At 38.0% G+C, this 25,733-nt stretch overlaps 1 protein-coding gene across 1 annotated transcript in view; it reads left to right on the forward strand.

Annotated features, from left to right (window-relative positions):
- The first annotated feature begins 23,976 nt into the window (after positions 1 to 23,976).
- Positions 23,977 to 25,733, forward strand: part of LOC113082669 (leucine-rich repeats and immunoglobulin-like domains protein 1) — a 35,326-nt gene continuing 33,569 nt past the window's right edge. Inside the window, exon 1 of the mRNA XM_026254210.1 lies at positions 23,977 to 24,228. The gene's annotated coding sequence lies outside the window, so the exon portion shown is untranslated. The remainder of the gene's footprint in view (positions 24,229 to 25,733) is intronic.

Raw genomic sequence — 25,733 nt, forward strand, 5'->3', positions numbered from 1 at the left:
CTTGTACTGCCATGCCTGACCCCCGAAAGCAAAGCGCAGGAACGGTCTGTAACGAGGGAGGATAGAGACATGAAAGTACGCGTCTTTCAGGTCGATCGCTGCAAACCAGTCCTGGGGCTGGACGCATTTGATAATGCGTTTCTGCGTCAACATCCTGAACGGGAGCTTGTGTAGAGCCCGATTCAAGACTCGCAGATCCAGGATAGGTCGAAGGCCACCGCTTTTCTTGGGCACGATGAAGTAAGGGCTGTAAAACCCCGTCCTCATCTCGGCTGGAGGGACCGGCTCGATTGCATCCTTCGCCAGCGGGACAGCAATCTCCTCACGCAAAACAGGGGCGTCCTGGACTGCCACCGAAGTCTCGAGCACGCCATTGAACTTGGGGGGTCGCCGGGCGAACTGAATCACATAGCCGAGTCGGACCGTCCGGATGAGCCAGCGTGACGGGTTGGGCAGCGCAAGCCACGCTCCCAGATTCCGTACAAGTGGCACCAAAGGGACAGTCGACATACCCGCAGTGGTGCAGCGATGTGGAGTCGTGCTGGAAGGCCCAGAAGGCATTGCGTCCTGGGTCATCGCAACCACACTCCCTGTGTTCCCGGAGGAACTGGCCAGAGACGTGTGGAGAGGCATTGCGTACCGAACCGTGACCTCTTGGCCGCTGGCGAAAGGGGGCGTCGTGGGTGAGAGTGAGGGGCGCTGCTCTCCTGCGCGGGGCTCGACGCGCCGGCCTCGAAGAACTCTCAGCATGGGGCGGAGCTGGTGTGGAGGGCGCAGGGGGGCGCCCACGGCGACGAACAGGCTGAGGCGCTACCCGCGACGGAACGGTGGCAGCCGGAGAGACACGTCGGGGCAGGATGTGCTGGATGGCCTCAGTCTGCTTCTGTACCGCTGAGAACTGCTGGGCAAAGTCCTCGACAGTGTCGCCGAACAGGCCTGCCTGGGAGATGGGAGCGTCGAGAAAGCGAGCTTTGTCGATGTTCCTAATCTCAGCCAGGTTCAGCCAGAGATGCCTTTCCTGGACCACCAGCGTGGACATCGCCTTCCCGAGGGACCGCGCCGTGACCTTCGTCGCCCGTAAGGCGAAGTCAGTCGCCGTGCGCAGCTCCTGCATCAACCCCGGGTCAGTACCACCCTCGTGCATTGCTTTGAGTGCCTTGGCTTGGTGTACCTGCAGGATGGCCATGGCATGCAGGGCAGAGGCAGCTTGGCCCGCAGCACTGTAAGCCTTGGCAGCGAGTGCGGCCGACAGCTTACAGGCCTTGGACGGGAGACGCGGACGATTCCTCCAAGTGGCGGCGTTTTGCGGGCACAGGTGCACCGCAACCGCCCTTTCCACCTGGGGAACTTCTACGTACCCCCTGGCTGCCCCGCCGTCGAGGGTGGTGAGGATGGAAGAGGGAGAGGAGCGGCTTCTGGCCGTGAAAGGGGCCGTCCACGACTTCGTCACCTCTTCATGCACCTCCGGGAAGAAAGGCACCGGAGCAGAACGAGGTTGTGAGCCGCGTCCCGCGCCGAGAAACCAATCATCCAGCCGCGAGGGCTCGGGACTGGGCGGTGTAGTCACCTCCAGCCCGATACTCACGGCTGCCCGGGCAAGCATGGCCGACAACTCCAAGTCCGATTCGGCAGCAGCGACAACACCCGAGGGGGGCAGCCCCGCCGAACCTTCATCCTCAGAGGTCGATAACCCATCCCCCGATGCAGCAATCGACATCTGGTCTTCGGGCGGCGCACCGAAAGACACGCTGGGACCGCTGTGAGACGACCCAGCAGAATCAATCGGCAGCTGCACGGGACAGTCGCTGCGTGAGGAGTGAGAGGTCCGTGGGGCGTGGCCCGGCGGAGAAGCTCTCACTGTGATCCTCAGATCTCCCAGAGCGCCAGCCGGCGGCCCTCTGCTCGAGCCAGAGAGACCGGGACGGGTGGCGACAGAGGGGTCTGCTGCACTCCCCTTGAGGAGTGAGAGACGCGATCGCAGCGCTGCCATGTTCATACGCCCAAAGTAGACGCATGAATCATCCACGAGCGCAGCCTCAGCGTGTTCGACGCCCAGACACTGCAGACAACGCTCGTGACCGTCAACCGAAGACAGGAAACGAAGCAAAAATCTAATGAGTGGATGCACCTGTCGCCCTATTTATACCCGCTGGCACGGGGAGTGGCTCAGGTGTGTTAATCCACTTGTCAATTTCATTGGCGTTTTCTCTTAAAATCAGAGATGATTGGCCTCCCAAGTGAGACCCCATTTGTCGGTCGACATAACTCATAGTGACCGACAGATAGGGAATGGGGAAGATAGTTATTCTAATTCTGCATCTATAGTTTATAAACCTCAAAATACTATCACAAGAGCAAAAGATCCCCAGCAACATATGCATGTCATTTTCATTTAAACATTTAAGAGTCTCTGTTTTCTTATAATTGATCTGACAGTAAAGTAAAACTGAAGGCAAACTTCTAGTGAGAGGCTTCTGATAGTTCCTGTTCTCTATATTGATAGATAAACAAGCACATTACCTGAGGCGATCACCTTTTAATGGCTTTTAGTGTCCCTGCTCCAGTCTGTGAAGTTGTGGCAAGTGTTTATCACTAAACTTGTATGATGTGAATTACTTTTTAACTGTATCTGCATGGTACAGTTATGCTGTTTGGATCGGGGAACATAAAACTGGTCAGGCTCCTAATAACAACAGTTTAAATCAATTACCGTACCAAAAGAGAAGTGAAATATCTAAAAACTTAATCTATTGGTTTAGTTTCTTCATATATCTCTATAGCATCAATCACACTGGGTTTTGATTCTGGATTATTGTTGCTGCAAAGTCTTTATAGGCTATATATGAAATAGGGTGATGTATGCAAAAATAATTTCATGAACACAAAGTGGTTGCAGATTTTTGTCTGATCGTATTACAGAAACTGTGTTTTCATAAACTAAAAATAGAACGGAAATATGTAGATATTGCCAGAATTTAATACCAGATACATTGGATTATTGTTGATTATCTCAATCTTTGTGTAAAAGTAGATTAGTTGTCATTAACTGGGCCGCTGCTATTGTTGACGTGAGGATAACTCAAATAAGAGCAGGACTTACATGAACAGGCCTACATTATTCACCTCATGGTTTTACTTTATTCTGTAATGTGTGCAGCTCTGACTGTGAACAACAAAATAATGCAGTGTGAGAACAATTACTGGAGACATTCTCTGTGAAACAGTCTTTTCAAGGACAAAAACAGCTTTAACAACTTGCTTGCACTGAAAGAGCAGCTAAATATCTTAGAATGCATCTCTTTTTCTTCCTGTTTTGTGTCTCTGTGTAGAGTTGTGTCTCCTCCCTCATCTCTTCTTGAACTGTGAAATGCAGGAAGTGTCTGATTTAGAGACGCATCTCTGTTAAAACAGTCTGTTAATGTGTCAGTATGGGCTCCAGTGCACTGCCTCTCATGATCTGTGAGTATTTCACTCTATTCTACTCTCTCTTTAGTTTTTCTGTTATTAACAGCGTTCAGTTGAAGATAAATTAATGATTGTGTGTAGGAGGCTCTATGAATTCTTTATCGTTCAGATTAATGTGATGATATGTTACGTGTGGATCAGATACAGAGTTTCAGAGAACATGTATTTATCTGAGCTGCTTGTGAAAGATGGAGGCTCTGTGGACATGTGCTCTTGCCGTTTATGAAGTTCACACTTATTATTTTCAGCAGTTCAGTTCAATCAGACGTGTTTGTGTTAATATGAGTTTGGTGTTGTATGGTATTGTATCTTTAAATAGTTTCTCTGTTAGAGATTCAGAGAGTTTGAGAAGAGCGGTGAAACACACAAGTTTCTCGATCACTTTTCATTATTTTCTGTCCCTCTTATTGAAAATGAATTATCCATATAGTGGTCCAAAAATGATTTAATTGAATTGCATTTAACACAATATATCAAACAAGTGACAGCTGCCAAAAATGAAGAAACAAATGTTTGCGTATGTTTTTGTTGTTGTTGTTTTTTTGTTTTGACTCTCAAAGCCATGATTCACTGCAGTCATCTAGCCTCCTCTAAATGTAATTAAAAGCCAAATTATTAATTGAAAAACTTTCAAGCTTGAACTAATGCTTGACACTCTTGGCATTCATTATGAACAACATATTTATTGTTTCAGAACTTTATTTTTATTTTATTTTATAAAAAAAAATTGAGTGTGAAAACAGTGCTAAAACATTTCTGACCTGCTAAACATAGAAATTAAACTTACTCAGACCACATCATTATATATATATATATATATATATATATATATATATATATATATATATATATATATATATATATATATATTAGTTTATATATAAGTCCACTTTCCATCTTTATTCCAGTTGCCTCTGGTTCCCTTTCTGATTCACTTAAACTGAACAGGTTTGGTTCATTTAAAATATACTTAGTGTGAAAACACCTAAGTGTTTAGATTTCCTTGGCTGCTATGTCAAAGTTAAGTTTGATGGCAACGTCGAACAGGAAGTGCGTCTGTGTTTCTCAAACACTTTGACCTGATGTGGTTTGTAGTCAGTGAAGCATGAGTAGTGTGAAACAATGTTCACATTAACTGAATAATTAATTTTATTGCATTAAACACAAAATATCAAACAAGAGACATCTGCCCCCCCCCCCCCCCCCCCCAAAAAAAAGATGTCCATGCTACTTTTTTTTTTTTTTTTTTTTTACCAGTTTGTCTCTGTGTCATTTTTAGCGGATATGTGAAGTAATTTCTCACATTCTCAGCAGAAAACCACATCTGTAGTTCATCATTAACATAAAAACATGTTCCACACTTTAAACATGTTTTTATTCATCCAATTAAATAAATCTAGGTTAATGATTCACATCTATATTTCATAACTTGAAAAATAAATAACTTGGCCTAAATAAAAAATAAATGAATAAACATAGATAGATAGATAGATAGATATAGAGATAGATAGATAGATGTCATCTCATGTGTGTTTGTTAACACCAGAGCACACACTCTTTCAAGCAGCATACAGCAGTTGTGCATTTTCACCAGTTGATGGGAAACGTATCCTTAAAATGCATTCCAAACTCTTAATAATTTGTAATATATAATTATTCACTGTATTTAGAAGTGCCCTCGATAACAATACTGTGCATATTCATTACAGCGAAATATCGCTTTACCGAACACCGGCACGTGTGTAGTGTGAAGGTGGCATAAGTGTACGTTTTTAGTCCATAAAGTGATTTAAATGAATGTACATGCCTGACGTGAACAAGAAAACTGTTCTGTTCTTATATAACTTCCATGTTTGAACAAAGAGACAGGGTTTCACAGACAGGGCTCAGCTTAAGCCAGGACCAGGCCTTAGTTAAATCAGGATACTTTAAAAAACTTTCATAAAAATGCCTTAAGAACTTTACTGGTGTGCATCTAGACAAGACAATGGCACTGACATATTTTAAGATGTTTCAGTACAAGATAGTTTCATCTAAGACAGCTTGAACATGCATTTGAGTCTGGGACTAGCCTTAAGCCTTGTCTGTGAAACAGAGGGATAATGTTTATATAGCTGTGCTGTCTTTTCACTGTTATGAGAGCCATACTTACACTTCCAAAGCATCTCTTCCATTTCTTCTTCCTTCCGCAAAAAGACACTCATTAAGAGGACTCTGAACCTATAGAAGAGAAGTAAATTCATCTGTTTAAGTATTTGAACTTTCCTGAGCACATTCTCAACAGCTGGCGCATGACGTGTCTTCTTCTTTTTGCTTTATGGCAGATTGCAGACTTATAAGTGCATTACCGCCACCTATCTCTCAAGTGGACTATTGATACTCCTAATTGAGATTGTAGATGGAGTGTCAATGGTTCATTGGAGAGATAGGTGGCAGTGATGCACTTATAAGTCTACGAATATTAACCAGAGGTAAATATTATATAAATACTGTTCAGTTTCTTGCACAGAGTTAAAAATCTTTGTTTGTGTTCTACTGAAGAAACAAAGTCACCTACATCTTGGATGCCCTGTAGTAAGCAGATAGACATCACATTATCATTTTTGGGTTAACTATCGCTTTAATTAATTTAAACTTACTCTTTCAAAAAGCCGCCATATCTATTAATCATGGTCATTAAATTATTGCACTCATCATATTAGTGCCACCATCGTCTCTCCTCCGCTGGAATCACTAAAACTTACACTCTTCACAAACAATATCGAGAGAAAAAGAAATAGGAAGAGATGAATGAAATGTCAGTAGAGCTCGCTCGTTCAAGTGTGGTCTGTCCGCTGCAGGCGCGTGAGAAAACTAGCTAAGTTGGCTAACGGATGAGAAATGTCCCGACGTTTAGACAAACAACAATTTTCATCGATCACAAACAGTCTCTCGAGCAAAAGAAAGAGAGACAAAAGGTAAATAACAGAAAAGAACGCCCATACACTCTCAGAAAGAAAGGTACAAAACTGTGTGTACCAAACGCTATCTCATGACCAATTCGTACGTATTTTACGAGGTGGCTTATTCGTACGAATTTGTACGACCTCACTCGTACGATTTTATACGCCCCCACTGACGGTTAGGTTTAGGGGTGGGGTTAGGTGTAGGTCATTCAAACAAATTCATACGAATTGTGCAACTCGTAAAATACGTACGATTTGGCAACAATCGTATGAATTTGTACGAGTGTGGTTGTACGAATTCGTACGAATAAGCCACCTTGTGAAAAATTTACGAATTGCCGTGAGATCGGGTTGGTGTACCTTATTAAAAGCATCCTCGAGATACTGTCTAAGCACTTAGATTATTCTGGGGTCTGTGTGCATGCATAAATAAATACCTTGGCTAACAAATACACAATTTTATTCAGAAATGTTCTTTTAAAAAGATTTAATTACATTAAAATTTTGCTTCTTAAAAGCGCACTGTAAAACAATCATGGGTCTTTGGTTGAATTGGGGAACTAATTAAACTAAAATAATTAAGGAAAGAAGGCTGCATATTTATTTTAAGAGAATTAGCTCAATTTTGCAGTTTTATTTTAGAGGTGATTGTTAGTTCCCAGCATGCTTTGCATATGACTGGATATGGAGAGTACATTTTGAAATTAAATGCTATGTTATGTTTTTGAGTGAAGGGAAGCATCTATTAATGTTTAATGTTCAGTTATGTTTGACATTTGTAAGAGTTTCTTTTACATTTAATCATTTTTTCCTGTAAAAAAAAACAAAACCAACAGCAATATGCTGCACCGGCTTCTCTCAGCTCATCGCTGAAGACACATTGTTATTTATGCATTTCTAACTTTAGAAACTGTGTGTAGAGAGAAAATGACAGAAGCGTTAAGAGGCGTAATAAAGGTTGAGCTGATGATTGTGGTTTGACGTCTGCTCTATTTCTGCTTTATAGTTTTAATCAGAGTGGGGGAGATAGTTATTCTTATTCTGCATTTTTAGTTTCATAAACCTTAAAATACTATCACAAGAGCAAAAGATCCCCAGCAAAATGGATGAATTAAAGCAATGTCAAAGTATTCACCTTTTCAAACATCTTTACAAACAAAAGGTCTGGTCCCATTACAATGATAATGATGTTTGATTGTATTAATGTGTGGAGTGTTGGATTAGTTGTTATTTACCATGTGTATTTAACTTGTGCTATTCCATCTACCATTGTTGGTATTTGATAATCATTGTTACCTGAGGTAATATCTGTGTATTATGAATATGTATAGTATATGTATGTGTGGTTTTGCACATATGCAACTATAATAATGGGGTTTCTTAATGAGGTATTATTTTTACTATTATTTATTATATATATATTTTTTTTTCTTTGAGATAATTGTGGAGTGATTTCAGTCTAGATTTGCAGGTAAACCGCTCTCCCCAAGAGACGCACTAGCGACTGATGCTAGGAGCTGCAGTCATCTAGCCTCATTGTTAGTGTGTCTGACTTGTTTTGTGTTTAATATGCTTCCTAAGTTCTGTGATTCTAAGTTCATTCCTTTCCTGTTCACACCTAGGACAGAGTAACAACACACGATCAACTGTTTTCTTTACCTGACATGTTTCACATAATCCAGTGTTTTCCTATTATATGAAGTGTAGAATTAGGTTTTAGGAGATAAACTTAATTTAACTTAACCTTGATATTTTACATTAATAAAAACAAATATGTCTTAGTTGAGCTCTTCATGAAAAATCTTTATATTTATCATGTTTTGAACGAAAATAAATATTACTTGAAAAATAAAACAAATAATGGTAAATTGAATCAAAAAACAAATTATTACTGCTTGATTTTTTTTTTTTTTTTCAGTGCACTCATGTGTGACACTCTTGGCATTCATTATCAAAACATATTTATTATTTGATAACTTTATTTTGTGTAATGTTTTGAATTTTGAAAGTTTATATAAGTAACACTTCCTAGAAATGAAACTTACTTGTATACACACACACACACACACACACACACACACACACACAGAGAGAGAGACAGACAGACACACACACACACACACACACATACACTTTCCTTGTGTTTATATATGCCCACATTACGGTAGAAGTGAGTATAAGTGTTTCTTAATGAATCTTTGCAAATCACCTTTCCTAATATATGCTAGTTAGCAAGTTTCAAGGCTGAAGTTTACAATCTGCTTGTCACCCCATGGAAGAGAGGGGCGGGGTCAGCAGAGCTCATTAGCATTTAAAGCAACACGGACTTAAACAGAGTGCTGAAAACTGCTGATATTGACAGGGTAGAAAGGGTGTTTTTAAAAAATGTAAACCTTCCTTCAATATATTCTTATGTGAGTTTGTTAAAATGTTTCAGAGCTTAAAATGCCTCAAAAAACTTAATCGAAAATCGGAAAAGTTATGCTTCTCTTTGTCAAAATATATATTATTTTAAAAACATTTTTAACTTCATTGACTACAATTTTGGTTTCATCCTTGCTCCTTGTTATTGTGTTTGTTTTATTTTATTTATTTATTTTTTATTTATTTATTTTTCTCCCTCTCTTCAATGTAAACTATGTGCTGGTCTATATGAAAGTGTCTTACATTGTTGGTTCCCTGTCTTGTTATGTACATTAAGCAATAAAAAAAAAAAAAAAAAAGAAAGGGTGTTTTTTTTTACACTACCATTGAGATTTTTTTTTTTTTTTTTTTTTTTTTTACTCACTGTTGTTTTTGCTGTGGATCTGTTCTCAAAGAATATGTTAAGGAGTTGAGGAGCTCGGGCCCAGAAGTCTAGGATCGGCTCTAACACAGCACTGAGATTGAGTTTACCAGCACTGACATTTTAGCAGAATCAGTATTTAACTGAATATCATTGGTTATCTTCATGAGCGTTGTCTAATTTGGACATGTTTAGTTATACAAATAGTAAAACAAAAATACAAAGACAGCAAAAACAATTATAAAAACACAACACACAATGAAAAGCTAAACAGACAGCGTTACAGAAACAGACGTCACACTGGTTGATGAGAATATACTCATGTGTTGTGTGTTGTGAATCTCAGAGGTTGAAAGTGCTTCTCTGGGCAGCAGTGAATCATCAGTGAATCGACTCTCGTATCGGTTCATGAGTCCTGTGACGTCATTGTGTGTGTTGATGTTAAATGATGGAGAATCTCCAGCATCAGTTCTCATGATGAGCTTCAAAACACAGAAAAACACTTTCAGTTCAAACTCTAGACATGTTTCAGTGATCTGCATTGTGTTGAATGAATGGAAATGCTTCATATCTGTGTTTCTTCTGTTTTTAGTGCTGATGTCCTTCATCCACGCTGGACTCACTCAAGGTACTGTGCTGTACTGCACTACATCTGATTTATTAAACTAATGTGAATTGTGTTCTAGTACTTTATTTGACTACATGGATCAAATGAGGATCCCACATTTGTCTCTTTGCTGATGATTTATGTCTATATTTTGCTGTCATTCATCTTCTCCAAGAAGCATTTGTCTGTGTAGTTCCTCATGCTAATAAAAAAAAAAAAATAGTAGGTTAAAATGTTAGTTTGATGTAAGAATGTAGACTGTAATTAATGACTGTGTGTAATTAAGGCTAATGTTCAGTTCAGGGTCATTTTAGATGCCAATGATGGGTGGATAAATAAAAAAACTAAAATAAAAAACTAAAGTTCCTCTCTGTCACAGTCTCAAGGTTTCAACACAAGGTTTTGTTGTGTTGTTTTAAGGCTATGTAACAGTGTACACTTTAACACAAACAACAGCAAACAAAACAAAACCAAATATAAATCCATGAGGAAAACTTGCTCCAATCCAGTTAAAACTAGAAAACATTCTCAATGTAGAGCACAAGTGATCTGAAACAAAAAAATAAAAAACCTACAATGGCAAACAAAGAAATGCAGTGACGTAATAACATATTGTGACGGCTGGTGAAAGACAGTCCGGAAACAAATGCGAGTAAACAGGATTTAATGAAATGAAGACAAGTAGAACAATGATACACAAAGACGATGGGACGATAACACTCCAGGGAGACGGTGGTTGGTGAGAAATCCGGCCTGAGGTGGAGTGTAGGTGGGAAGTCCGGGTCTTGGTGGCGTGAGGCAGCAGGAGAGAGTGGCACAGGAACTGCGGGGAATAGAGCCGAAGGTAAGTGTCCGTGGCTGAGTGATCGTGCGGAGAGTGGATGAGGTTCTAGGAAAAAACACAGACATCCAAACGCAAACTAACACTTTAACCAGACGGGGGTAACACAACGACATGAAACAACGATCTCACAAACACAAGACGTGAGACAAGCCATATATATAGGAGATGAGTAATGAGTGGCAGCTGTTGCTGATACAATTAACGGAGACGCCCACAACTAATCAGTGCAAACGCAGAACACACAGAATTCACCACAAAGTGTAAACAACCCGAGATCACGGTTTACCAACCGTGACAGTACCCCCCCCTCTAAGAACTCCTCCTGGAGTTCCCAGAAGGGCCTACCTGCTGATTGAATTCATCAATAAGGGAGTGATCCAATATGTCCCTAGCAGGTACCCAACTCCTCTCCTCCGGACCGTAACCTTCCCAGTCCACCAGATACTGGAATCCTCGTCCCCTCCGTCTCGAGTCCAGAATACGATTAACCGAATATGCTGGTTCCCCTTCTACGAGACGCGGTGGCGGGGGAACCGGAGTAGGCGGATTAATACGTGCATAAAACACGGGTTTAATTTTGGACACATGAAAGGCGGGGTGTATCCTCTTGTACGCAGGAGGTAGTTTGAGGCGGACTGTCACCGGACTAATGATCTTGGTGATAGTGAACGGGCCGATAAATTTGGGAGCTAATTTGTTAGAAACGGATCGCAATGGAATGTTACTGGTAGAAAGCCACACTTTTTGACCCACGACGTAGACGGGAGGCTTTGACCGGTGGCGATCGGCCTTGGCCTTAGTGCGCTCCCTCACCCGGAGCAGAGTCTCACGGGCTCTGGTCCAGATGCGGTGGCACCTCTGGACAAACGCGTGAGCGGAGGGGACCGTGACTTCAGATTCCAGACTGGGAAATGCTGGTGGCTGGTACCCTACACTACACTGGAACGGAGAGAGGCCCGTAGCAGACACTGGCAACGAATTGTGGGCGTACTCCACCATAGAGAGTTGTTGACTCCAGGAAGAAGGATTCTTGGAGACCAAACATCTCAACGTCCTCTCTAAATCTTGGTTGGCTCGCTCAGACTGTCCGTTGCTTTGGGGATGATAACCCGACGACAAGCTAACTGACGCTCCTAATAACTTGCAAAATTCTCTCCAAAATTTGGATATAAACTGGGATCCCCTGTCTGAGACCACGTCTACCGGGAGGCCATGAAGCCGAAAGACGTGATCTAACACAGTAACCGCTGTCTCCTTGGCTGTAAGTAATTTGGGCAAGGGAATGAAATGTGCCGCCTTCGAGAACCGGTCCACTACAGTCAAAACGACTGTCATGCCATTAGAGGGCGGGAGGGCGGTAACAAAATCTAGAGCGATATGTGACCAGGGTCTCGAAGGGACAGACAGCGGTTGAAGGAGCCCATCAGGAGGTCGGTTAGATGACTTACCACTGGCACACACTGAGCAAGCCAAAACAAAATCGCGGACGTCGCGAGCCATACGTGGCCACCAGAATCGTTGTCTAACCAACCCATTAGTTCTACTTATCTCTGGATGACAAGCCATGTTGGAACAATGACCCCACCAGACAACTTCGGACCTTAACTCCTCCGGCACAAATAAGCGGTTCGGTGGGCAACCGGACGGAGGCGTTACCCCTTCTAAGGCCGTCTTGACCTTCGACTCGACCTCCCATACGAGTGCTGAGACAACTAATCTCTCAGGCAAAATACACTCAGGAGTAACGGGACGGGCGGAGGGATCAAAAAGACGTGACAAAGAATCGGGTTTAACATTCTTGGAACCCGGGCGGTACGATAGGGGGTGAGATCGTTCTGTGACGGCTGGTGAAAGACAGTCCGGAAACAAATGCGAGTAAACAGGATTTAATGAAATGAAGACAAGTAGAACAATGATACACAAAGACGATGGGACGATAACACTCCAGGGAGACGGTGGTTGGTGAGAAATCCGGCCTGAGGTGGAGTGTAGGTGGGAAGTCCGGGTCTTGGTGGCGTGAGGCAGCAGGAGAGAGTGGCACAGGAACTGCGGGGAATAGAGCCGAAGGTAAGTGTCCGTGGCTGAGTGATCGTGCGGAGAGTGGATGAGGTTCTAGGAAAAAACACAGACATCCAAACGCAAACTAACACTTTAACCAGACGGGGGTAACACAACGACATGAAACAACGATCTCACAAACACAAGACGTGAGACAAGCCATATATATAGGAGATGAGTAATGAGTGGCAGCTGTTGCTGATACAATTAACGGAGACGCCCACAACTAATCAGTGCAAACGCAGAACACACAGAATTCACCACAAAGTGTAAACAACCCGAGATCACGGTTTACCAACCGTGACACATATCCACAATAGCGTAATACTGTAACAAAACTGCAAAAGCATACTTTAGTACAATTAAAATAAATACATAAAAACTTTGACAGATTTGTTTTGTTTTTCTTATTATAAAAAATGATTTGTAATACTGTCTCAACATAAAGCTAAATGATTCATCGAGTGAAAATTGCAGTCATCTAGTGGCTATAGTTGAAATCTCATGTTAATTTATTTAATGGCAGCAATCCACCACTAAACATACACAGACTCATTGTCTCATGTTATCTCCATGAATGAAAGTATTTTTGAATGTACATCAAAAGATAAATAGAAATATTCTGTCTCATTTTCTAGTTGTACTTGTCTTGTTAGACGAACCAGGGCTGAGTTTCCCATAAGCTTTGTAAGCCTAAGAAGTTCATAACATCGATCGTATGACTGATCTTAATATTACGGTCTGTTTCCCAAAAGCATCGTAACTTAAGTAGCACTTGAAAATCATCTTAGGTGCTCTGGAGTAATCGTAAAGCCCTAAGTGCATCGTAAGAAGACAGATTCATGCAGACACCTGCAGATTACACCTTTAACTTGATTCAAGTGCAATGTGATTATTATATAAGTATATATATGTCAATGACTTGCTGAAGTACACGAAAACCAGCTGTGTATTGGACCCAGAAATAACGTTTCTCTCTCTCTATACTGTATATAAATAAATACATTTCAATAAATGTATGCATTTAGCAGACACTTTTATCCAAAAAAGCGACTTACAGTATTGTTCAAAATAATAGCAGTACAATGTGACTAACCAGAATAATCAAGGTTTTTAGTATATTTTTTATTGCTACGTGGCAAACAAGTTACCAGTAGGTTCAGTAGATTCTCAGAAAACAAATGAGACCCAGCATTCATGATATGCACACTCTTAAGGCTGTGCAATTGGGCAATTAGTTGAATTAGTTGAAAGGGGTGTGTTCAAAAAAATAGCAGTGTCTACCTTTGACTGTACAAACTCAAAACTATTTTGTACAAACATTTTTTTTTTTCTGGGATTTAGCAATCCTGTGAATCACTAAACTAATATTTAGTTGTATGACCACAGTTTTTTAAAACTGCTTGACATCTGTGTGGCATGGAGTCAACCAACTTGTGGCACCTCTCAGCTGTTATTCCACTCCATGATTCTTTAACAACATTCCACAATTCATTCACATTTCTTGGTTTTGCTTCAGAAACAGCATTTTTGATATCACCCCACAAGTTCTCAATTGGATTAAGGTCTGGAGAATGGGCTGGCCACTCCATAACATTAATTTTGTTGGTTTGGAACCAAGACTTTGCCCGTTTACTAGTGTGTTTTGGGTCATTGTCTTGTTGAAACAACCATTTCAAGGGCATGTCCTCTTCAGCATAGGGCAACATGACCTCTTCAAGTATTTTAACATATGCAAACTGATCCATGATCCCTGGTATGCGATAAATAGGCCCAACACCATAGTAGGAGAAACATGCCCATATCATGATGCTTGCACCTCCATGCTTCACTGTCTTCACTGTGTACTGTGGCTTGAATTCAGAGTTTGGGGGTCGTCTCACAAACTGCCTGTGGCCCTTGGACCCAAAAAGAACAATTTTACTCTCATCAGTCCACAAAATGTTCCTCCATTTCTCTTTAGGCCAGTTGATGTGTTCTTTGGCAAATTGTAACCTCTTCTGCACATGCCTTTTTTTTAACAGAGGGACTTTGCGGGGGATTCTTGAAAATAGATTAGCTTCACACAGACGTCTTCTAACTGTCACAGTACTTACAGGTAACTCCAGACTGTCTTTGATCATCCTGGAGGTGATCATTGGCTGAGCCTTTGCCATTCTGGTTATTCTTCTATCCATTTTGATGGTTGTCTTCCGTTTTCTTCCACGTCTCTCTGGTTTTGCTCTCCATTTTAAGGCATTGGAGATCATTTTAGCTGAACAGCCTATCATTTTTTTGCACCTCTTTATAGGTTTTCCCCTCTCTAATCAACTTTTTAATCAAAGTACGCTGTTCTTCTGAACAATGTCTTGAACGACCCATTTTCCTCAGCTTTCAAATGCATGTTCAACAAGTGTTGGCTTCATCCTTAAACAGGGGCCACCTGATTCACACCTGTTTCTTCACAAAATTGATGACCTCAGTGATTGAATGCCACACTGCTATTTTTTTGAACACACCCCTTTCAACTAATTCAACTAATTGCCCAATTGCACAGCCTTAAGAGCGTGCATATCATGAATGCTGGGTCTCATTTGTTTTCTGAGAATCTACTGAACCTACTGGTAACTTGTTTGCCACGTAGCAATAAAAAAATATACGAAAAACCTTGATTATTCTGGTTAGTCACATTGTACTGCTATTATTTTGAACAATACTGTACAGTGCATTCAGGCTAAGATTTTTGTACCTAACATAATATATAAATATATAAATATATAAATATATAAATATATGAAGTATATAAAGTATATTACACATTATTATGTACAGGGCCGCTGCTGTCCAAATGGGTGCCCTACACTGAAAAAAAAAAAAAAAAACTGTTGGATTAACATAAAAAAAATATGTACATCGGTTGCACATAATAAAGTTAGGTGTACACAACATCATTTACACATGTTAAAGCTACATAATTTTTGCTTGTTAAACGAACATGATTTTTAGATGTTAAAAATACATAATTTGTTTGTTAAATAATCATGATTTATATATGTTCAAAATACATATTTTTTGCTGGTTAAATGGAAATTATTTTTATATGTTAAAGATACATAATTTGTGCTTGTTTAACTAACATGATTTTTATATGTTAAAAGTACATCATTTGTTTGTTAAATAAACTTGATTTATCTACAGTGGGGATCGAAAGTTTGGGCACCCCTTGCAGAATCTGTGAAAATATGAGTAATTTTCAAAAAATAAGAGAGATCATACTAAATGCATGTTATATTTTATTTAGTACTGTCCTGAGTAAGATATTGTACATAAAATATTTTTACATTTATTCCACAAGACAAAAAAAAAAAAAAAAAATGCTGAAATTATTAAAATAACCCCCTCAAAAGTTTGGGAACCCTTGGTTCTTAGTACTGTGTTCTGTTACCTGATGATCCTCGACTGTCTTTCTGTTTTGTGATGGTTGTGCATGAGTCCCTTGTTTGTTCTGAACAGTTAAACTGAGCAGCGTTCTTCAGAAAAATCTTTAAGGTCCTGCAGATTCTTCAGTTCTCCAGCATCTTTGCATATTTGAACCCTTTCCAGCAGTGAATTTATGATTTTGAGATACATCTTTTCAGACTGAGGACATTTGAGGGACTCAAACACAACTATTAAAAAGATTCAGACATTCACTGATGCTCCAGAAGGAAACAAGATGCATTAAGAGCTGGGGGGGGGGGGGGAGATCAAGGTAAATTGTACTTAATTTGTGTACCAGGAAACATACAAGTATCTTCTGTTGCTTACGAAGGGCAGAACTAAATGGAAAAAAATATATATATTTCAACAAAATAAGACAAATTTGGCCATCTTCATTGTGTTCAAAAGTTTTCACCCCCAGCTCTTAATGCATCTTGTTTCCTTCTGGAGCATCAGTGAATGTTTGAATCTTTTTAATAGTTGTGTTTGAGTCCCTCAAATGTCCTCAGTCTGAAAAGATGTATCTCAAAATCATAAATTCACTGCTGGAAAGGGTTCAAATATGCAAAGATGCTGGAAAACTGAAGAATCTGCAGGACCTTAAAGATGTTTCTGAAGAACGCTGCTCAGTTTAACTGTTCAGAACAAACAAGGGACTCGTGCACAACCAACACAAAACAGAAAGACAGTCGAGGATCATCAGGTGACCACACACAGTATTAAAAACCAAGGGTTCCCAAACTTTTGAGTGGGGTTATTTTAATAATTTCAGCATTTTTTTTGTCTTGTGGACTAAATGTTAATATCTTTTATGCACAATATCCTACTCAGGACAGTACTAAATAAAATATAACATGCATTTAGTATGATCTCTCTTATTTTTTGAAAATTACTAATATTTTCACAGATTCTGCAAGGGGTGCCCAAACTTTCGATCCCCACTGTATGTTCAAGATAGTTAATTTGTGCTTGTTAAACTAACATGACATTTTTAAATTTTGCATTCATATATGCTGAGGTTTCATTAAATAAAACTAACCTGATTAAGTTTTAGAATACTATAAGCTGACTTTAATTTAAAAAAATATATATATATTCCATGAACAAATGTCAATGAACAATGACAGCACATCAGTACTCATATCACTTTACTCATTTCATTTATTCATCACTTCAAGTAAAAGACAATGCATAGTCAAACATGTCGTGGAAAAGGCGAACAGTAATAACCATTCATACAGTAACTGCAACAAAACAAACATTTAGACAAATACACCGTCAAACAGGTGTAGATGAAAAGGTGAAAAATATCAAGTTGTCAAAAGCATACCTTGACATTTTTGTTTTCAATTTTAAAATCATAAGAAGTCAAATTCATGCATTTCTTTTAAGAGTACAACTCATTTTTATGTATGTGCTACAGAAGTAAACGAACAGTATCAAGTTATTAAAAAACTATCTTCTGCAGTACCTCAAATGTATTTTTCATTTCAGGTGCGGGTAGTTGAAATTTAAGGCATACATAAGACCAAAAAGCATTGCCATAGCTAACGCAAAGTTGTCCAAGCCTTGCAAGATGTTCTGGCTTTCCAGAACAATCCCGATGTCATCTGATCTGTCACAGAATTTGAGAATGTAGATTCCCACGGTGGTCTCCTCTGTGGATTTTTGGATTAAGGCTTCGTCATCATCCTGCGGAATGCACAGACAAAATGAGATTCGACAGAACTGCTCTGGGAATATTCAAACAAATGCAATTTCAATCATTTAATAATGTAGATATCATGAAAAATGTGAACTTGTATATAATGAGAACCAGACAAGACCAAGAAAGACAGATGACTGATTACAGATTACTGTTAGACCTCAGTTCTAGGATAGTGGATGGTAGTCCTACAAGTTTAGATAAAAGATACCCAATTGTGCAGTGGCCAGCAACCTTACGGCAGGCAGATGGATAATTACAGAATACCAATAATAATGTACTGATGTGCTTTGTCGTGGTAGCATACAATAGCAGAGGGAGTCGAGACAAGAGTAATTAAAGCTACACTGTGTAATAGTTAAAGTTGATTTTTTTTTTGTTGCCAAAAACACTTTGTTCTTTCAAAATTATATGTTCTCAATGTTTATACAATTCAAACAACTAATTAAGTATTCTCGTAAGTGTATAAGTAAGTTGCCATTTAAAATACATACGAGTGAATTGTTCTAATGGCAGAAGCCATGTTGAGCCTCCATCTTGAAAATAAATCAGCCAAAGAGGGACATACCTGGAAATGCAAGGTTTGTGTGCATCTCTAATGGTAACATAATACACTGATGAATGAGCACTGCTTTTAAATGAACATTTATTTTAAAAACATTTATTTTACCAAATTTAATTTCCTAATGGCATAAACAGGCTTTACTCCCTTGAAACCTTAACTGGAATGTCACTGCGACTTCCCGAATAGGTGAACACACTCACACGCGCGCACACATCACTTGTGAAGTAAAATTGAAAATTGAGGATGCAGTGCATCGGGATTAGAGGTCGACCAATTTATCGGTTTTGCCGATTAAACGGCACCGATAGTTGATTGGTGGAACAGTCAGTTATCGGCAAAAATCCCTGCTGATAGTTTTCCGTGTTTCGTCCTCTGCTGGAGCGGCTCAAAGTTTCCCGGGTTGGGTCTGTTGCAGCAGCGGCTGAGAAGGCTCTGTTTTCATTATACAGTGTGAGAGCGGCCTCTAGTGGCTAAAATCACCGACAGCACATGCTGCTTTTTTAGACCGGAAATAAATATTTTCCAGCATAAAACACAAGAGGCATATAAGATTTTAGTGCGGATATGAAATATGATAGTAAATATGACAGTAAATTTGAGTGTGGCATGCATTTTGTGATTTTTTGGTATTTCCCAATTTAAGTCGATTACGTTCTGTAAAATCCCCTCCCCCACCCCGTTTGATAAGCATTTTTCCATTTGTTGCAATTAAGGGGCCAAGTGAAATGACTTTCTTTAAAAGAGAATTCGAAATAAACAGAGAATAACAAGTAACAAGTTTAAAAGATACATAGTTCAGCCAGAAGGCCTAAACGTTCCGTAAGTAACGCCATATCCCCTAACGTTATTTGGTGCCATCCCTCCCTTAAGATAATTAGTTGTCATACACTGTATAAAATACGAATACATATGCCTTAAGGAATGTACACAATTAGAAAATTGTTAATAAAAGTCATAATGTTAAACAGTTAATTGTTATTGTTAAACGTTCGCACTAACTTTTGCCTTTCCATGAAATCAGAAATGTCAAGGTAACTTACATAAAAATGTTTACCTCAGTGAAAATACGTTAAAAACTGACTACTAACTGATTCTCAATAGCATTTCAGTTCAAAATGTTAATTACCTTCAGGCTTTAGCGTTCCACGATAACTTGCAGCTTACACCATCCAAAAGATTCAAAGCAAGAGAGAAAATGGTGAACTGTTTTTGCTTTGCGTATTCGCAGGGGGCGGAGTTTCCAGAGAAAACACAACAAATTTATATAATTTAAACATGATTATTTCTAACAGGTTGAACATTCGTCAGCATTAAATAAATGGCACAAGACTAAAATATGTTTAGATGAGAAACAAAATAATCATGTAGGAAATATGAAATTCATTTGTGCAAATAGAACAATCTGCCCATTGCCATTTTTCAGTGTAAGAAGGATTGTATTGTTGTGCCCCCCTTCCACAAATATTAGGATTAAAAATGTATTTTAATATATATTTAAAAATGTATGTGTGCATTGTAGTTGACACCTAAATGAGCACATTCCAGTTGGAAATACCCACCTGAGATCCTTCAAGACCGAATTCAGTTGAGAGACTGTGTTTGTTCAGAATGAATTCAGCACAATGTTGTATTCTGTCTATTTCTTAATAGTATGTGAAACAGATCACATCCTGCAACACTAAACAGTTCAAACGGTCACATGACCACATCACATTGTTATTTTATATCAGCACTCTGTTTTACACTCTTACATTTTACACTACAGATATTATAAATGTTGTACGAGCTGTAATAAAAATACTTTTAATATCAATGTCTTATTTTGTTAACAAATATCAACAATAATCTCATCGACACAAAGCAAACTAATTTTAATTTAATACACAATTTAAAAAAAAATTCTCAGGGGGATAATGAGTTCATAACAGTGATAATACTGTAATGTTTTAATTAATAATGTATATTTATTTATGTGTTTATCAGTGAAAGCTGTATTGAAGGTGACTCCATATGATCATGTGTTCAGCGGAGAGACAGTCACTCTCACATGTGACATACAGGGAGCAGGACACTTTCAGTGGAGATACAGCTGGTTTAAAGATGGAAATCCTTTCTATCCATATCCAACAACAACAGCAGCAGAGATCAGTTTCACAGCTGAGTGGACTTTCAGTGGTGAATACAGCTGTAGAGGAGACACACACTCACAGAGATTATCAGACATCAGTTCTGCTGTTACACTGACTGTATCAGGTGAGTGTTCAGATTCACATCTGTTTAATCATCATTTAACATCCATACCACTAGTTTATTTTTCCTGCTATTGACATTTTTAATAAATTTAAAAACCAAACTGAAAAACTAAACCAAATGCATAAAACATTCTTTTTTGATAAACAACAACAACAGCCATAGTTTCAAATAAATAATCAGCTGAAAAAGTCAATACATCACATCACAATCCCATTCACAGAAACATCAGTGTTATACAGAGCCCTGCACATGACATGCAAGAAAAAAAAAAGAAAAAATTGAACACAGTTTCCTAATTCGATCTCTTGATTAATAAATTATGTACACGATTTAGTCTATTTTTTGTTCCTGGATGTCATGTGCGAGGCTCCGTAGTGTTAATATTATTATAAACAAAAAATAAAACATTTACATCTTGACAAAAATATAAATAAATAAATGTGACTCAGATATCTTCAAACTTTAAAACACATTTCATGTACCTCAAAAATAGTACAATTTAAATGAATAAACTCAATTACAAATTGAATTAAAATTGTGTGTACAGTGCAGTCAATAGTGACACTTTGTTTCCTGATCTAAATGTTGGTCACTGATCGGGAAAATTCACACAAGACATTTTAAGAAATTGCTAATCCTCAAGATGTATGTAGCTTAATAAATCTTTTTCACATTTCTGTGTTTCTCAGCAGGAAGTCGTCATAGTTGGGTAAACTTTGAAAGCAGTAAATGGGAGAGTACCACAAATATATATTTTGCTCTCTCATTGGCTCAAATAACAAAAGAAAAACTTGGTTTACTCCTAGTAAGATGAACTCATGTCAGCAGGTTCATCAGAAAGCTCCTCGTCATCAGGAAAGTCTCACCAGATGTGTCTCCTGTTATTAACACAGCTGCTCTGAGACTCAGTGTACTCTGTTCATTGAAAAAAGAGGCATCTACATCAAATTAAATATTTATTCATTTAGCTCAGGCTTTTTTCAAAGTATCTTAAAAATGAGGAACACCACAACCCATGTTTTTGTCATATTAGTGAACTGATTAATGTTTGTGGACTTATTAAATGCACAATGTCTATTACAATAACACACACAGTGTATGTAATGTGTGTGTGTGTGTGTGTGTGTGTGTACACTATATATGTATACACACATGCACAGAGTCAGACTTACCTTATTTTTTTACATACAGTCCAGCACAGCAGGATCATCACGTAACAGGCAGGCAATGCAGGATTTCTCAGAAGATAATAAAAGAAAAACAAAACTGTTAATGAACTATAAATAATTGAATGTTTTAGAAGTGTTTCTGATGAGTCTCTGCAATTGTTCACTTATCTACACACCTTCAAAAGATGGGGCGGTCCAGAGAGGTCTTATGTATTTATTTATTTATTTTGTATTTATTTTTTTGTCAGACATCAGCATCTGTCCACTGCCTCACATCTGAGTGTCCACTACAGAGACATATTCATGAAACACACACAGAACACATTTCTTTATTAATCACTGAATATAAAAGAATACATGGATAATAGCCTATTTCAATAAAACTATTTTTAGTAATTGCAGTATTTAAGTTATACAACACATTGTTATTTTATATCAGCACTCTTGTTTTACACTCTTACATTTTACACTACAGATATTATAAATGTTGTACGAGCTGTAATAAAAATAGACTTTTAATATCAATGTTTTATTTTGTTAACAAATATCAACAATAATCTCATCGACACAAAGCAAACTCATTTTAATTTAATGCAGAATTTTTTATTTATTTATTTTTTTCTCAGGGGGATAATGAGTTCATAACAGTGATAATACTGTAATGTTTCAATTAATAATGTTTATTTATTTATGTGTTTATCAGTGAAAGCTGTAGTGAAGGTGACTCCAGATGAGCGTGTGTTCAGCGGAGAGAGAGTCACTCTCACATGTGACATACAGGGAGCAGAACACTTTCAGTGGACATACAGATGGTTTAAAGATGGATACACTTACAATCCATTTACAACAGAAACAGCAGAGTACAGTTTCACAGCTGATGTGTATGACAGTGCTGAATACAGCTGTAGAGGAGAGAGATACTCACAGAGATCATCAGACATCAGTGCTGCTGTTACACTGACTGTATCAGGTGAGTGTTCAGATTCACATCTGTTTAATCATCATGTTTTACTGCTATAAATATGTCAATGTTGTAAGTTTGTATGTGCATGAAAACGTAAGTAAATGTACGTGTGGTAGAACCACATTTAACGTAATAATACACACGTATTCTCATGAGATCACGTTGCAGCATCATGTTATTTTTATTTTATGGCAGCAATCTACCACTGAACCCAGCACATCATCCGTTATATCTCCATGATTCAAAGTTAAAATTAACATTAAAAGAGTAATAATTAATTCATTAAACCTAAATGCTATAAAAAAAAATAATAATAAAATAAAAAACTGCACAGCTGTAAAGTAGAAATTTTGATAAAGTGATTGATATTATTTGAAGAAAGGTTTCTGGTGTGTCTGTGTGTGCTTCATATGACCATATATTTGTAATAAATTGTAAATATGTAATTTTTAGTATTTCAGTAATTAAACATACTTTTGATTACTACAGATAAATCAGTAAAACAGAAGGAAATCATCATAATCCAGAAAAATGTATCAGAAGTTCCAACATCTGAGAGCATCATGAATAACAACAGTGTGTATTGTTTATAGATTAACAAATGTTTAAGATAGATTTAATTTAGCACCAAATATGATGTATAAACTATAATGACAGAAGGTCACACATCTGAGCTTCTATGTTTATTCATTTATTATTAATCTCTTAAATATAATATAACATTTAATACAATACAATATTAAAAACATTTAACATGTAGTCAGAGTGAAAGAATGTTTCTAATATAATATTGTTTTTATAGGAATATTTTTGTCAAAAAACTATTGAATATTTATGAAATATGAGTTAAAACAATAAACTACAGTTTGGTAAAACATTTAAATAATTATTAGTAATATTTGAGGGCCTTTTATTTATTCATTTAAAATCCAATCTTGATTTCAGGAACAAAATGTAATCTGTTGAACCTTGTTTCTGATGCAGTGATGTTCATGTGTGTGTGTTATTGCTAACGATTGATTATTTCATTTCATTCAGATCCAGATACACAAAGTATTTCAGCAGTGTTTAGTTTAATTTTATATTATTAAATGTCCTTTGTTCAGTCAGCTAAAATGTAAAATGTTCGCTGCATTACTGTCCACTCACAGATAAACCGAAGCTGACTCTGACTGTAAAACCCCAGAGTTCAGTGTTCACTGGAGACACAGTTACTCTGAGCTGTGATGTGGGACAGTTAACTGGATGGACAATTCACTGGACAAAAGACTCAAACCCTGAATCCACGACTGATGCAACTAAAACAATCAAGTCTGTGAGAGACTCTGATGAAGGAGAATACAGGTGCAGAGCACGACGAGGAAACTACTACAGCGAGTTCAGTAATACAGTTAAGATTACAGTAACAGGTCAGTTCTATTTTACTTTCTATATGTTTATAATGGAAGACAACATGATGTGATTGTTATAAAACATGATAAATACTGTCATACACTGTAAAAACTGAACCACTGGTTTATTTTTCCTGCTATTGACATTTTTAATAAATTTAAAAACCAAACTGAAAACCTAAACCAAATGCATATAACATTCTTTATTGATAAACAACAACAACAGCCATAGTTTCAAATAAATAATCAGCTTAAATAGTCAATACATCACATCACAATCCCATTCACAGAAACATCAGTGTTATACAGAGCCCTGCACATGACATGCAACTAAATAAAAGAAAAAATTGAACACAGTTTCCTAATTCCATCTCTCCATTTATAAATCATGTACACAATTTGGTCTATTTTTTTTTCCTGGATGTCATGTGTGAGGCTCTGTAGTGTTAATATTGTTATAACAAAAAATAAAACATTTATGTCTTGACAAAAATATAAATAAATAAATGTGACTCACATATCTTCGAACTTTAAAACTAGTGGTGGGCCGTTATCGGTGTTAACGTGCTGCGTTAACGCGAGACTCTTATTGGGCGATAAAAAAAATATTGCCGTTAATCTATTCTCAAAGTTGGGTTGGGAGCTGGGTCTATACTAAGCAAGCTATGATGACTTTCACCTTGATATTTTATGTAACCGACTTGCTGAGGCCAGCCTAACGGACAGCGACACTGAACCGAGCTCTCTTCTGCGAAGTTCTCCTCAAAGTCCCTCCTGCACCTGAACGAACAAATACAAATCGCAGTTTGAAACAAACAACAAGATGTGAAAGAGCCCAATTCAGTACTCGCAGTGTTCTGGTGTTCAGGGCTCACGCAGAGAAAGGCGTCTCGAGACGCTAAAAATAAGCGTTTTCAAGGGTTTTGATCAAAACACTTGAACATCAAATTTGCTTATTTACATACGAAATTTGTCAAAATATCCACCTTGGAAATTATGCTCAAAAAAACTGTCAGTTATTTCTTAAGTGAAAGTAAACAGTTGAGGAAAAGTGGGATGTGTATTATATTGGATGTGTTCCTTGTCTCTTAAAGTGACCGCGCCTAATTTAGCTACTGGCTGCTGTAATGTTAATCCAAGAAAATGAAAATGAAAATCACTCACTGCTCTTGACTACTTTGTAGTTTTAACAGTCAAACCAAATTTATAAAGACACCAGATATATATTTTTGATGTATATAGCAAAACTGTAATAATGTGAGAAATGTTGAAGGTGTCTGAATAAATGTAGGTTTCTTTGTATATAAGTATTTAGATTAAAAAAAAAAATAATCTATGCCCACCTCTATTTAAAGCACATGTCATGTACCTCAAAAATAGTACAATTTAAATTAATAAATTAAATTACAAATTGTTAGAGAATGATAACAGCAGTCAGAAGAGAGACTGATCAAATTTAGCATCCCTCCCAAAGACACTGCATTAGAAACATCCTCACATTAGTGATAATTAGTTTTTTTGTA

Source organism: Carassius auratus, unplaced genomic scaffold, assembly GCF_003368295.1.
Source record: "Carassius auratus strain Wakin unplaced genomic scaffold, ASM336829v1 scaf_tig00036645, whole genome shotgun sequence".
NCBI classification, from domain to species: Eukaryota; Metazoa; Chordata; class Actinopteri; order Cypriniformes; family Cyprinidae; genus Carassius; species Carassius auratus.